We start from the raw sequence: 9,582 nt of genomic DNA on the forward strand, positions 1-9,582 counted from the left end.
AGGCCAATTTTCAGCTTTCAGCGCTGTCACATTTTTAATGACAATTTTGTAGTTTATGCAACACAGTACTCATATGACATTTTTACAATTTTTTTTCACACAAATAGAGCTTTCTTTCGGTGGTATTTAATCACTAATGGGTTTTTTATTTTTTGCTAAACAAATCAAAAAATGCCAAACATTTTGGGGAAAAAAAACATTTTTTTCTTACTTTCTGTTATAAAGTTTTGCAAAAAAAAAAAAAAAAATTCATCAATTTAGGACAGAATGTATTTTGCTACATTTCTTTGGTGAAAATAACTCAAATCTGTCTATATTATTTAGTTTGCAGGAAGGTCCACAAACTATGGTATATATCTGAAAACCAATCAATTCTCATGTACTGACGGCCTATCTCATTCCTTGAGACCCATAAACAACAGAACAGTACAAATTCCCCCCAAATGAAAATAAGACAGTGCAAGGTATTTAGTAAGAGGCATGGTACATTTTTTGAAGTTGTAATTTTTGGGAAAATTAAGACAAAAACATTTTTTTCACATTTTTTTTTTTACATACTGTCACCAGTGCAGTACAGCGTCATCATATAACTGGTGGGGCAGAGACCAGGGACACTGACTGGTGACAGTATTTAAATAAAAAAAGTAATAATTTTTTTCAAATCTTTTAATAGTTTTTTTTCTCTTCTTTTACATCGCTTTTTACATACTGTGGCCAAAGCAATACAATGTTACCATATTAACATGGTGCCACTCTGGGGAGTTGATCAGGATTATAATTTTTTTACATACTATACTTGCTAATACGGTAGGAAACAGGGTAGCAGTGATTTTCACTGCTATAAGGAAAATCTTTTACTGAATGACTGTGTGTGGACACTGTGTATTGTTGTGATTAGCTGTGATTGGGCACAGCTAACCACATGGTACAAATGGACTGTTATTGGCCCTGACCAATCACAGCTAGCAACACAATTGTACAACAATAAATGGCATGAAAGGAAGTCATTCATTGTTTACAACTGTCATGTGCCCTGCTGTGTTTGGTCACAGCGGTCACATGGTTTTGGCAGCGGGCCGGTACACTGATCAGTCATCTGATCAGTGTAGTGTGTGTATCATTAGTACTTGTGTATTGTGAGGCCGCGTACACACGCGGAGACTGTTCGCTCAACTTTGTCCGCTGAACAGTGTTTCAGCGGACAGTCCGCTCGTGTGTGGGCTTCAGCGGACAGTTTCAGCGAACAGTCTGCTGAACAAAGTTTTTCGGAATTTCCGAAAAACTGTCCGCTGAAACTTTGTTTCAGCGAACAGTCCCCTCGTGTGTAGGCTTGTTCGTCAAACTAAGTTCCGCGCATGCTCAGAAAGGATTTACACGCCGAAGGTTGCATTGCAGTGTATAGGACGTCGTTTTCTAGTCCCGTCGTACGTGCCCTCATTAAATTTAATAGGTACGATGCCCGGCGAGTGTGAAGAGGCGACTTGTTGTGCATCTTGCGGCATGTATGCGTTCCTTGATCATCTGATCGAGGGTGAATACTGCTGTGCAAAATGTAAGCACATTGTTTCCCTGGAAGCCCAGGTTCTGAATCTGGGGAAGCAACTGTCAGCACTGAGAAGTCCCCCCATACTAAAGGAGAGCCAGGAACGTACATGGCAGGTGCCGGCAGGGGTCAGTACAGAGGTGGGTGGAGACAAAGAGGTGCAGGCACTAGTAAAGTGTAGATGGGTGACAGTCAGGAAGGGTAGAGGGGCAAGTGCCAGGGAGGCCGATCCAGGGCTGGAGCATCCCAATAAGTACGCTCCATTGAGTGACATTGGTGATGTCAGTCAGGGACCAGCACTGCTGGAGACGAGGGACTCTCCTAGCAGCCGGGGGAAGAACTCCTCCAGTGAGAGTGGGGGGAAGTGAAGGGAAAGGAAAGACAGATTCTGGTGGTAGGAGACTCAATTCTTAGAAGGACAGAGAGGGCAATCTGTAAGGAAGCCCTGAAGCGTCGAACAGTATGTTGTCTACCGGGCGTTCGGGTTCGGCACATCACGGATCTGGTGGATAGATTACTGGGGCTGGGCAAGATCCAGCTGTCATGGTGCACGTTGGCACCAATGACAAATTCAGAGGCAGATGGAGTGTCCTAAAGATTTTAGGGACTTAGGAGCTAAATTGACGAAAAGGACCTCCAAGGTAGTATTCTCAGCACACCAGAAAGGCAAGGAGATTAGGGAAGTAAACAAGTGGCTGAAGAGCTTGTGTAGTAAGGAGAGGTTTGGGTTCCTGGAGGACTGGGCCAACTTCTCAGTTAATAACCGGTACTATAGAAGGGACGGACTGCACTTAAATGAGGAGGGTGCAGATCAGCTGATAATGAAGATGGCCGAAAAGTTCGAGGTGTTTTTAAACTAGGTGCTGGGGGGGGGGGGGGGGGGGGTGAAGAGGTAGAGATAGTCAGCGTGGAACATATTCCAGAAGGTAGTATTTGGGGGCATTAGTGGTAGGTTGACCAAAGCACATAAACCCAAGGTAAGTATAGTAGCAAGGCCTAGTTGCAATCTCGGAACACCCAATAAGAGGATAATATGCGACCGGTCTAAACTACATGGCATGTTCATCAATGCCAGGAGCCTGGCGGACAAGATGGGTGAACTATAGATACTATTGTACAAGGAGGATTTGGATCTTGAGGGAATTTCAGAGACCTGGTTCAACATCCAAGGGTATACCCTTTGTCGCAATGATAGAGAGGGTAGAAAAGGGGGAGGGGTATGCCTATATATCAAGAATAATGTACAAGTGAATGTGAGAGATGATATCACTAAGGGAGCTAGGGAAGAGGTGGAATCCTTATGGATAGAGCTCCAAAAAAATGAAGCTAAGGGGAAAATAATACTGGGAGTATGCTATAGGCTCCTTAACCTGAGGGAGGAAGGGGAGACTGATCTGCTATCACAATTTGGATTAGCAGCAAAGATGGGAAGTGTTATCATAATGGAGGATTTTAATTATCCAGACATAGACTGGGCGGAGGGAACCGTGCATTCATCTAAGGCTCGCCAGTTCCTAAATGTCTTGCAGGACAATTTTATGGGTCAGATGGTAGACGCACCAACTAGAAATAAAGCGTTACTGGATCTACTGATTACCAACAATACAGACCTAACCACGGATGTGGAAATACAGAGCAATTTAGGGAACAGTAACCACAGGTCAATTGGCTTCTGTATAAATCACACAAACAGGAAACATAAGGGGAATATAAAGACACTGAATTTCAAAAGAACCAACTTCCCTAAGCTACAAACCTTACTAGAAGGCGTAAATTGGCAAAAAATCTTAGGAACAAAGAACATGGAGGAGAGATAGGTTTGCTTTAAGAGCATATTAAATAAGGGCAATAGCCAATGCATCCCATTGGGTAATAAATTTAAAAGAGCGAACAAAAGTCCTGGATGGCTTAACTCCAAAGTAAAAATGTATATAAAATGAAAGGAGAAGGCCTTCAAAAAATACATGGTTGAGGGATCATCACCAGCATTCAGACTTTATAAAGAATGCAACAAGAAATGTAAGGGTGCAATAAGGATGGCTAAGATAGAACATGAAAGACACATAGCGGAGGAGAGCAAAAAAAATCCCAATAAATTCTTTAAGTATGTAAATAGTAAAAAAGGGAGGACAGACCATATTGGCCCCATAAAGAATGAGGAAGGACATCTGGTTACAAATGATGGGGAGATGGCAAAGGTATTGAATTTATTCTTCTCCTCAGTCTTCACGAGGGAATCGGGGGGGCTTCAGTAACCAAAACTGCAGTGTTTATCCTCAAGACGCATCACAGGAAACACCTCCATGGTTAACAGAGGACAGAATTAAAATTAGACTTGGGAAACTTAATATTAATAAATCACTGGGACCAGAAGGGTTGCACCCAAGGGTACTTAGGGAACTCAGTCAAGTAATTGCCAGACCATTGTTCCCAATTTTTACTGACATTCTACTGACTGGAATGGTACCAGCTGATTGGAGAAAAGCCAATGTAGCACCAATATTTAAAAAGGGCCCAAAATATATCCCTGGGAATTACAGACCAGTTAGCCTAACATCAATAATATGTAAACTATTGGAGGGGATGATAAGGGGCTATATATGATATATAAGATTTTTAGTAATGAGAATGGTATCATTAGCAGTAATCAGCATAGATTCATGAAGAATCCTTCTTGCCAAACCAATCTACTAACCTTCTATGAGGAGGTGAGCAGGGCCGGACTGGGAATAAAAACCAGCCCTGGAAAAAATTTCATACTAGCCCCACAGCATTATTATACCAGCCCAACAGCATACCGTCATTATTTTCTTGTTCATGAAAGGGAAAACCATACATTTTAAAGCACATTTGATGAAGAGAGTATTATATATAGATATGAAATCACATAGGGCCTTCTATATATATATATATTATATATATATATTCAAATTCCAGACTCCCTCAGAGACTGCAGACATGATACAGGAAATGGTCAGAGACTGCAGACATGATACAAGAGCTCAATGCAGCCTCAGCAGTGCCCATCAAATGCAGCCTCACTGTGCCCACAAATGCGGCCTCACTGTGCCCATAAATGCGGCCTCACTGTGCCCACAAATGCGGCCTCACTGTGTCGTGAATGCAGTCTCACTGTGCCCATCATTGCAGCCCCTCCTGTGCCCCATGTCCAGTCTGCAGTCCCTGTCTGTGGGAAGGTGTGTTGTTGATGCTCAGTATAGTACCTTGCATGCCAGCAGGATATCCATTACGGCCAGCAGCAGGCAAGGTCTTTTCTCATTTTGGATGGGGACGGTGTTCCTTCCAGAGGATCTGTTTGCTGTGAGTTGGATGGTCCCTGGCCACCTGCACCTTCAGCCGTCCTCAAAGAGCAGGGGGGAGTGGAGATCACAGGGGTGGGGAGCGGTGAGTGCTGGGGGGGACTTGAGAGCACGGGGGGGGAAAGGTTAGGGGTGAAGAGCACGGTAGGCTGAGAGTACTGGGGGGGCTAAGAGTGTGGGGTGGTGAAGAGCACTGGGGGGGCAGAAAAACAGGGGTGGAGAGCATGGGGTGGGGGAAAAATGCAGGGGGAGTGGAGAGTACAGGGGTGAAGAGTGCTGGGGGAAGCCAAAAAGAACAGGGATGGTGAGCATGGGGGGGGGGGGGGTAGAGAGCACTGGGGGGCTGAAGAGCACCAGGGGGCCATAAAGAACAGGGGTGGGAGAATGGGGGCTGAAGAGCACTGGGTGGGGCTGGAGAGTGATGGGGAGAGCTGGAGAGCACTGGGGGGAGAAAGAACAGGGGGGAGAGCACTGGGGGAGTGGAGAGCACTGGGGGGGAGAACAAGGGGGAGAAGAACGGGGGGAGAGCACTGGGGCGGAAAAAACAGGGGGAGAGCACTGGGGGGGGGGAGAGCACTGGGGGAGTGGAGAGCACTGGGGGAGAGCACTGGGGGGGAAAGAACAGGGGGGAGAGCACTGGGGTAGTGGAGAGCACTGGGGGGGAAGAACAGGGGGGAGCACTGGGGCGAGTGGAGAGCACTGGGGGGGAAAGAACAGGGGGGGAGCACCTGGGGGGGAAGAACAGGGGGGAGAGCACTGGGGGGAGAACAGGGGGGAGAGCACTAGGTGGGAGAACAGGGGGGAGAGCACTGGGGGGAGAACAGGGGGGAGATTACTGGGGGGGAGAACAGGGGGAGAGTGCAGAGCGCTGGGGGGGACAGGGGGGGAGGGCACTGGGGGAGTGGAGAGCACTGGGGGGCGAACAGGGGGAGAGCACTGGGGGGGTAGAACAGGGGGGAGCACTGGGGAGGAGTGGAGAGCACTTGGGGGAGAACGGGGGGGAGAGCACTGGGGGGAGAACAGGGGGGAGAGCACTGGGGGGAACAGGAGGGAGAGCACTGGGGGGAGTGGAGAGCACTGGGGGGAAAGAACAGGGGGGAGCACTTGGGGGGAAGAACAGGGAGGAGAGCACTGGGGGGAAGAAAAGGGGGAGAGGAGAGCACTGGGGGAAGAACAGGGGGAGAGCACTGGAGGTAGAACAGGGGGGAGAACAGGGGGGGAGAGCACTGGCGGGGAATGGGGGGGAGAGCACTGGGGGGAGTGGAGAGCACTGGGGGGGAGAACAGGGGGAGAGCACTGGGGGGGAACAGGGGGGAGAACACTGGGGGGAGAGCACTGGGAGAGTGGAGAGCACTGAGGGGGGAGAACAGGGGGGCACTGGGGGGGGACAGGGGGGACAGCACTGGGGGGGAGAGCACTGGGGGGACGGGGGAGAGCACTGGGGGGAGTGGAGAGCACTGAGAGGGGAGAACAGGGGGGGCACTGGGGGGACAGGGAGGGAGAGCACTGGGGGGAGAGCACTGGGGGGACGGTGGAAGAGCATTGGGGGGTGTAGAGCACTGGGGGGAGAACAGAGGGGAGAGCACTGGGGGAGTGGAGAGCACTGGGGGGAGAACAGGGGGAGAGCACTGGGGGAGTGGAGAGCACTTGGGGGGAGAACAGGGGGGAGAGCACTGGGGGGACGGGGGAGAGCACTGGGGAGAGCACTGGGGGGAGTGGAGAGCACTGAGAGGGGAGAACAGGGGGGGCACTGGGGGGGACAGGGAGGGAGAGCACTGGGGGGAGAGCACTGGGGGGACGGTGGAAGAGCATTGGGGGGTGTAGAGCACTGGGGGGAGAACAGAGGGGAGAGCACTGGGGGAGTGGAGAGCACTGGGGGGAGAACAGGGGGAGAGCACTGGGGGAGTGGAGAGCACTTGGGGGGAGAACAGGGGGGAGAGCACTGGGGGGAGTGGAGAGCACTGGGGGGAGAGCACTGGGAGAGTGGAGAGCACTGAGGGGGGAGAACAGGGGGGGCACTGGGGGGGACAGGGGGGAGAGCACTGGGGGGGAGAGCACTGGGGGGACGGGGAGAGCACTGGGGGGAGTGGAGAGCACTGAGGGGGAGAACAGGGGGGGCACTGGGGGGGACAGGGAGGGAGAGCACTGGGGGGAGAGCACTGGGGGGATGGGGGAAGAGCATTGGGGGGTGTAGAGCACTGAGGGGGAGAACAAAGGGGAGAGCACTGGGGGGAGTGGAGAGCACTGGGGGGAGAACAGGGGGAGAGCACTGGGGGAGTGGAGAGAACTTGGGGGGAGAACAGGGGGGGAGAGCACTGGCGGGGGAATGGGGGGGAGAGCACTGGGGGGAGAACAGGTTGGAGAGCACTGGGGGGAACAGGGGGGAGAGCACTGGGGGGAACAGGGGGGAGAGCGCTGGGGGGAGAACGGGGGGGAGTGGAGAGCACTGGGGGGGAAAGAACAAGGGGGAGAGCACTGGGGGAGTGCAGAGCGCTGGGGGGGGGGGGAGAACAGGGGGGAGGGCACTGGGGGAGTGGAGAGCACTGGGAGGAGAACAGGGGGGAGAGCACTGGGGGAGAACAGGGGGGAGAGCACAGGGGGGAGTGGAGAGCACTTGGGGGAGAACAGGGGGGAGAGCACTGGGGGGTAGAACAGGGGGGAGAGCACTGGGGGGTAGAACAGGGGGGAGAGCACTGGGGGGAGTGGAGAGCACTGGGGTGGAAAGAACAGGGGGGAGAGCACCTGGGGGGGAAGAACAGGGGGGAGAGCACTGGGGGGAGAACAGGGGGAGAGCACTAGGTGGGAGAACAGGGGGGAGAGCACTGGGGGGGAGAACAGGGGGGAGATTACTGGGGGGAGAACAGGGGGAGAGTGCAGAGCGCTGGGGGGGACAGGGGGGGAGGGCACTGGGGGAGTGGAGAGCACTGGGGGGGCGAACAGGGGGGAGAGCACTGGGGGGGTAGAACAGGGGGGATCACTGGGGAGGAGTGGAGAGCACTTGGGGGAGAACGGGGGGAGAGCACTGGGGGGGAGAACAGGGGGGAGAGCACTGGGGGGAACAGGAGGGAGAGCACTGGGGGGAGTTGAGAGCACTGGGGGGAAAGAACAGGGGGGAGCACTTGGGGGGAAGAACAGGGAGGAGAGCACTGGGGGGGGGAAGAAAAGGGGTGAGAGCACTGGGGGGAGTGCAGAGTGCTGGGGGAGGGCACTGGGGGAGAGGAGAGCACTGGGGGAAGAACAGGGGGAGAGCACTGGAGGTAGAACAGGGGGGGAGAACAGGGGGGGAGAGCACTGGCGGGGAACGGGGGGGAGAGCACTGGGGGAGTGGAGAGCACTGGGGGGGAGAACAGGGGGGAGAGCACTGGGGGGGAACAGGGGGGAGAGCACTGGGAGAGTGGAGAGCACTGAGGGGGGAGAACAGGGGGGCACTGGGGGGGGCAGGGGGGACAGCACTGGGGGGGAGAGCACTGGGGGGACGGGGGAGAGCACTGGGGGGAGTGGAGAGCACTGAGAGGGGAGAAGGGGGGGGGCACTGGGGGGACAGGGAGGGAGAGCACTGGGGGGAGAGCACTGGGGGGACGGGGGAAGAGCATTGGGGGGTGTAGAGCACTGGAGGGGGAGAACAGAGGGGAGAGCACTGGGGAGTGGAGAGCACTGGGGGGAGAACAGGGGGAGAGCACTGGGGGAATGGAGAGCACTTGGGGGAGAACAGGGGGAAGAGCACTGGGGGGAGTGGAGAGCACTGGGGGGAGAGCACAGGGAGAGTGGAGCACTGAGGGGGGAGAACAGGGGGGGCACTGGGGGGGACAGGGGGGAGAGCACTGGGGGGACGGGGGAGAGCACTGGGGGGAGTGGAGAGCACTGAGGGGGGAGAACAGGGGGGGCACTGGGGGGGAAGAGCATTGGGGGGTGTAGAGCACTGGGGGGGAGAACAGAGGGGAGAGCACTGGGGGGAGTGGAGAGCACTGGGGGGAGAGCAGGGGGAGAGCACTGGGGGAGTGGAGAGAACTTGGGTGGAGAACAGGGGGGGAGAGCACTGGCGGGGGAATGGGGGGGAGAGCAATGGGGGGAGAACAGGTTGGAGAGCACTGGGGGGAACAGGGGGGAGAGCACTGGGGGGAGAACGGGGGGAGCACTGGGGGGAGAACGGGGGGGGGAGTGGAGAGCACTGGGGGGAAAGAACAAGGGGGAGAACACTGGGGGAGTGCAGAGCGCTGGGGGGAGAACAGGGGGGAGGGCACTGGGGGAGTGGAGAGCACTGGGGGGAGAACAGGGGGGAGAGCACTGGGGGGAGAACAGGGGGGAGAGCACAGGGGGGAGTGGAGAGCACTTGAGGGAGAACAGGGGGGAGAGCACTGGGGGGTAGAACAGGGGGGAGAGCACTGGGGGGGTAGAACAGGGGGGAGAGCACTGGGGCGAGTGGAGAGCACTTGCCTAATGTCAACATGAGCTAGCTCCCATCATGGGGGATCAATGGACATGTTTCGGGGGTGCAAACCCTTCCTGTCACCTACTTGAAAGGGTTGCACCCACAAAACGCGTACATTGATATCCCGTGATGGCAGGTGGCACATGTTGGCACACTGTGTGCATCTTCAAAATTTGGCTTTTAAAATACTTTAAAACTAGATTTAAAAGAAAAAATTCCACGACAAAACAGTACAATTTTAGTGTATTTTAGATTCTGCCTAAAACATCAATGATGTTTTCATTTTTTGT

The sequence above is a fragment of the Lithobates pipiens genome, unplaced genomic scaffold, assembly GCF_037356315.1.
Source record: "Lithobates pipiens isolate NorthernLeopardFrog02 unplaced genomic scaffold, aLitPip1_a1.2 Scaffold_3, whole genome shotgun sequence".
Taxonomy (NCBI): domain Eukaryota; kingdom Metazoa; phylum Chordata; class Amphibia; order Anura; family Ranidae; genus Lithobates; species Lithobates pipiens.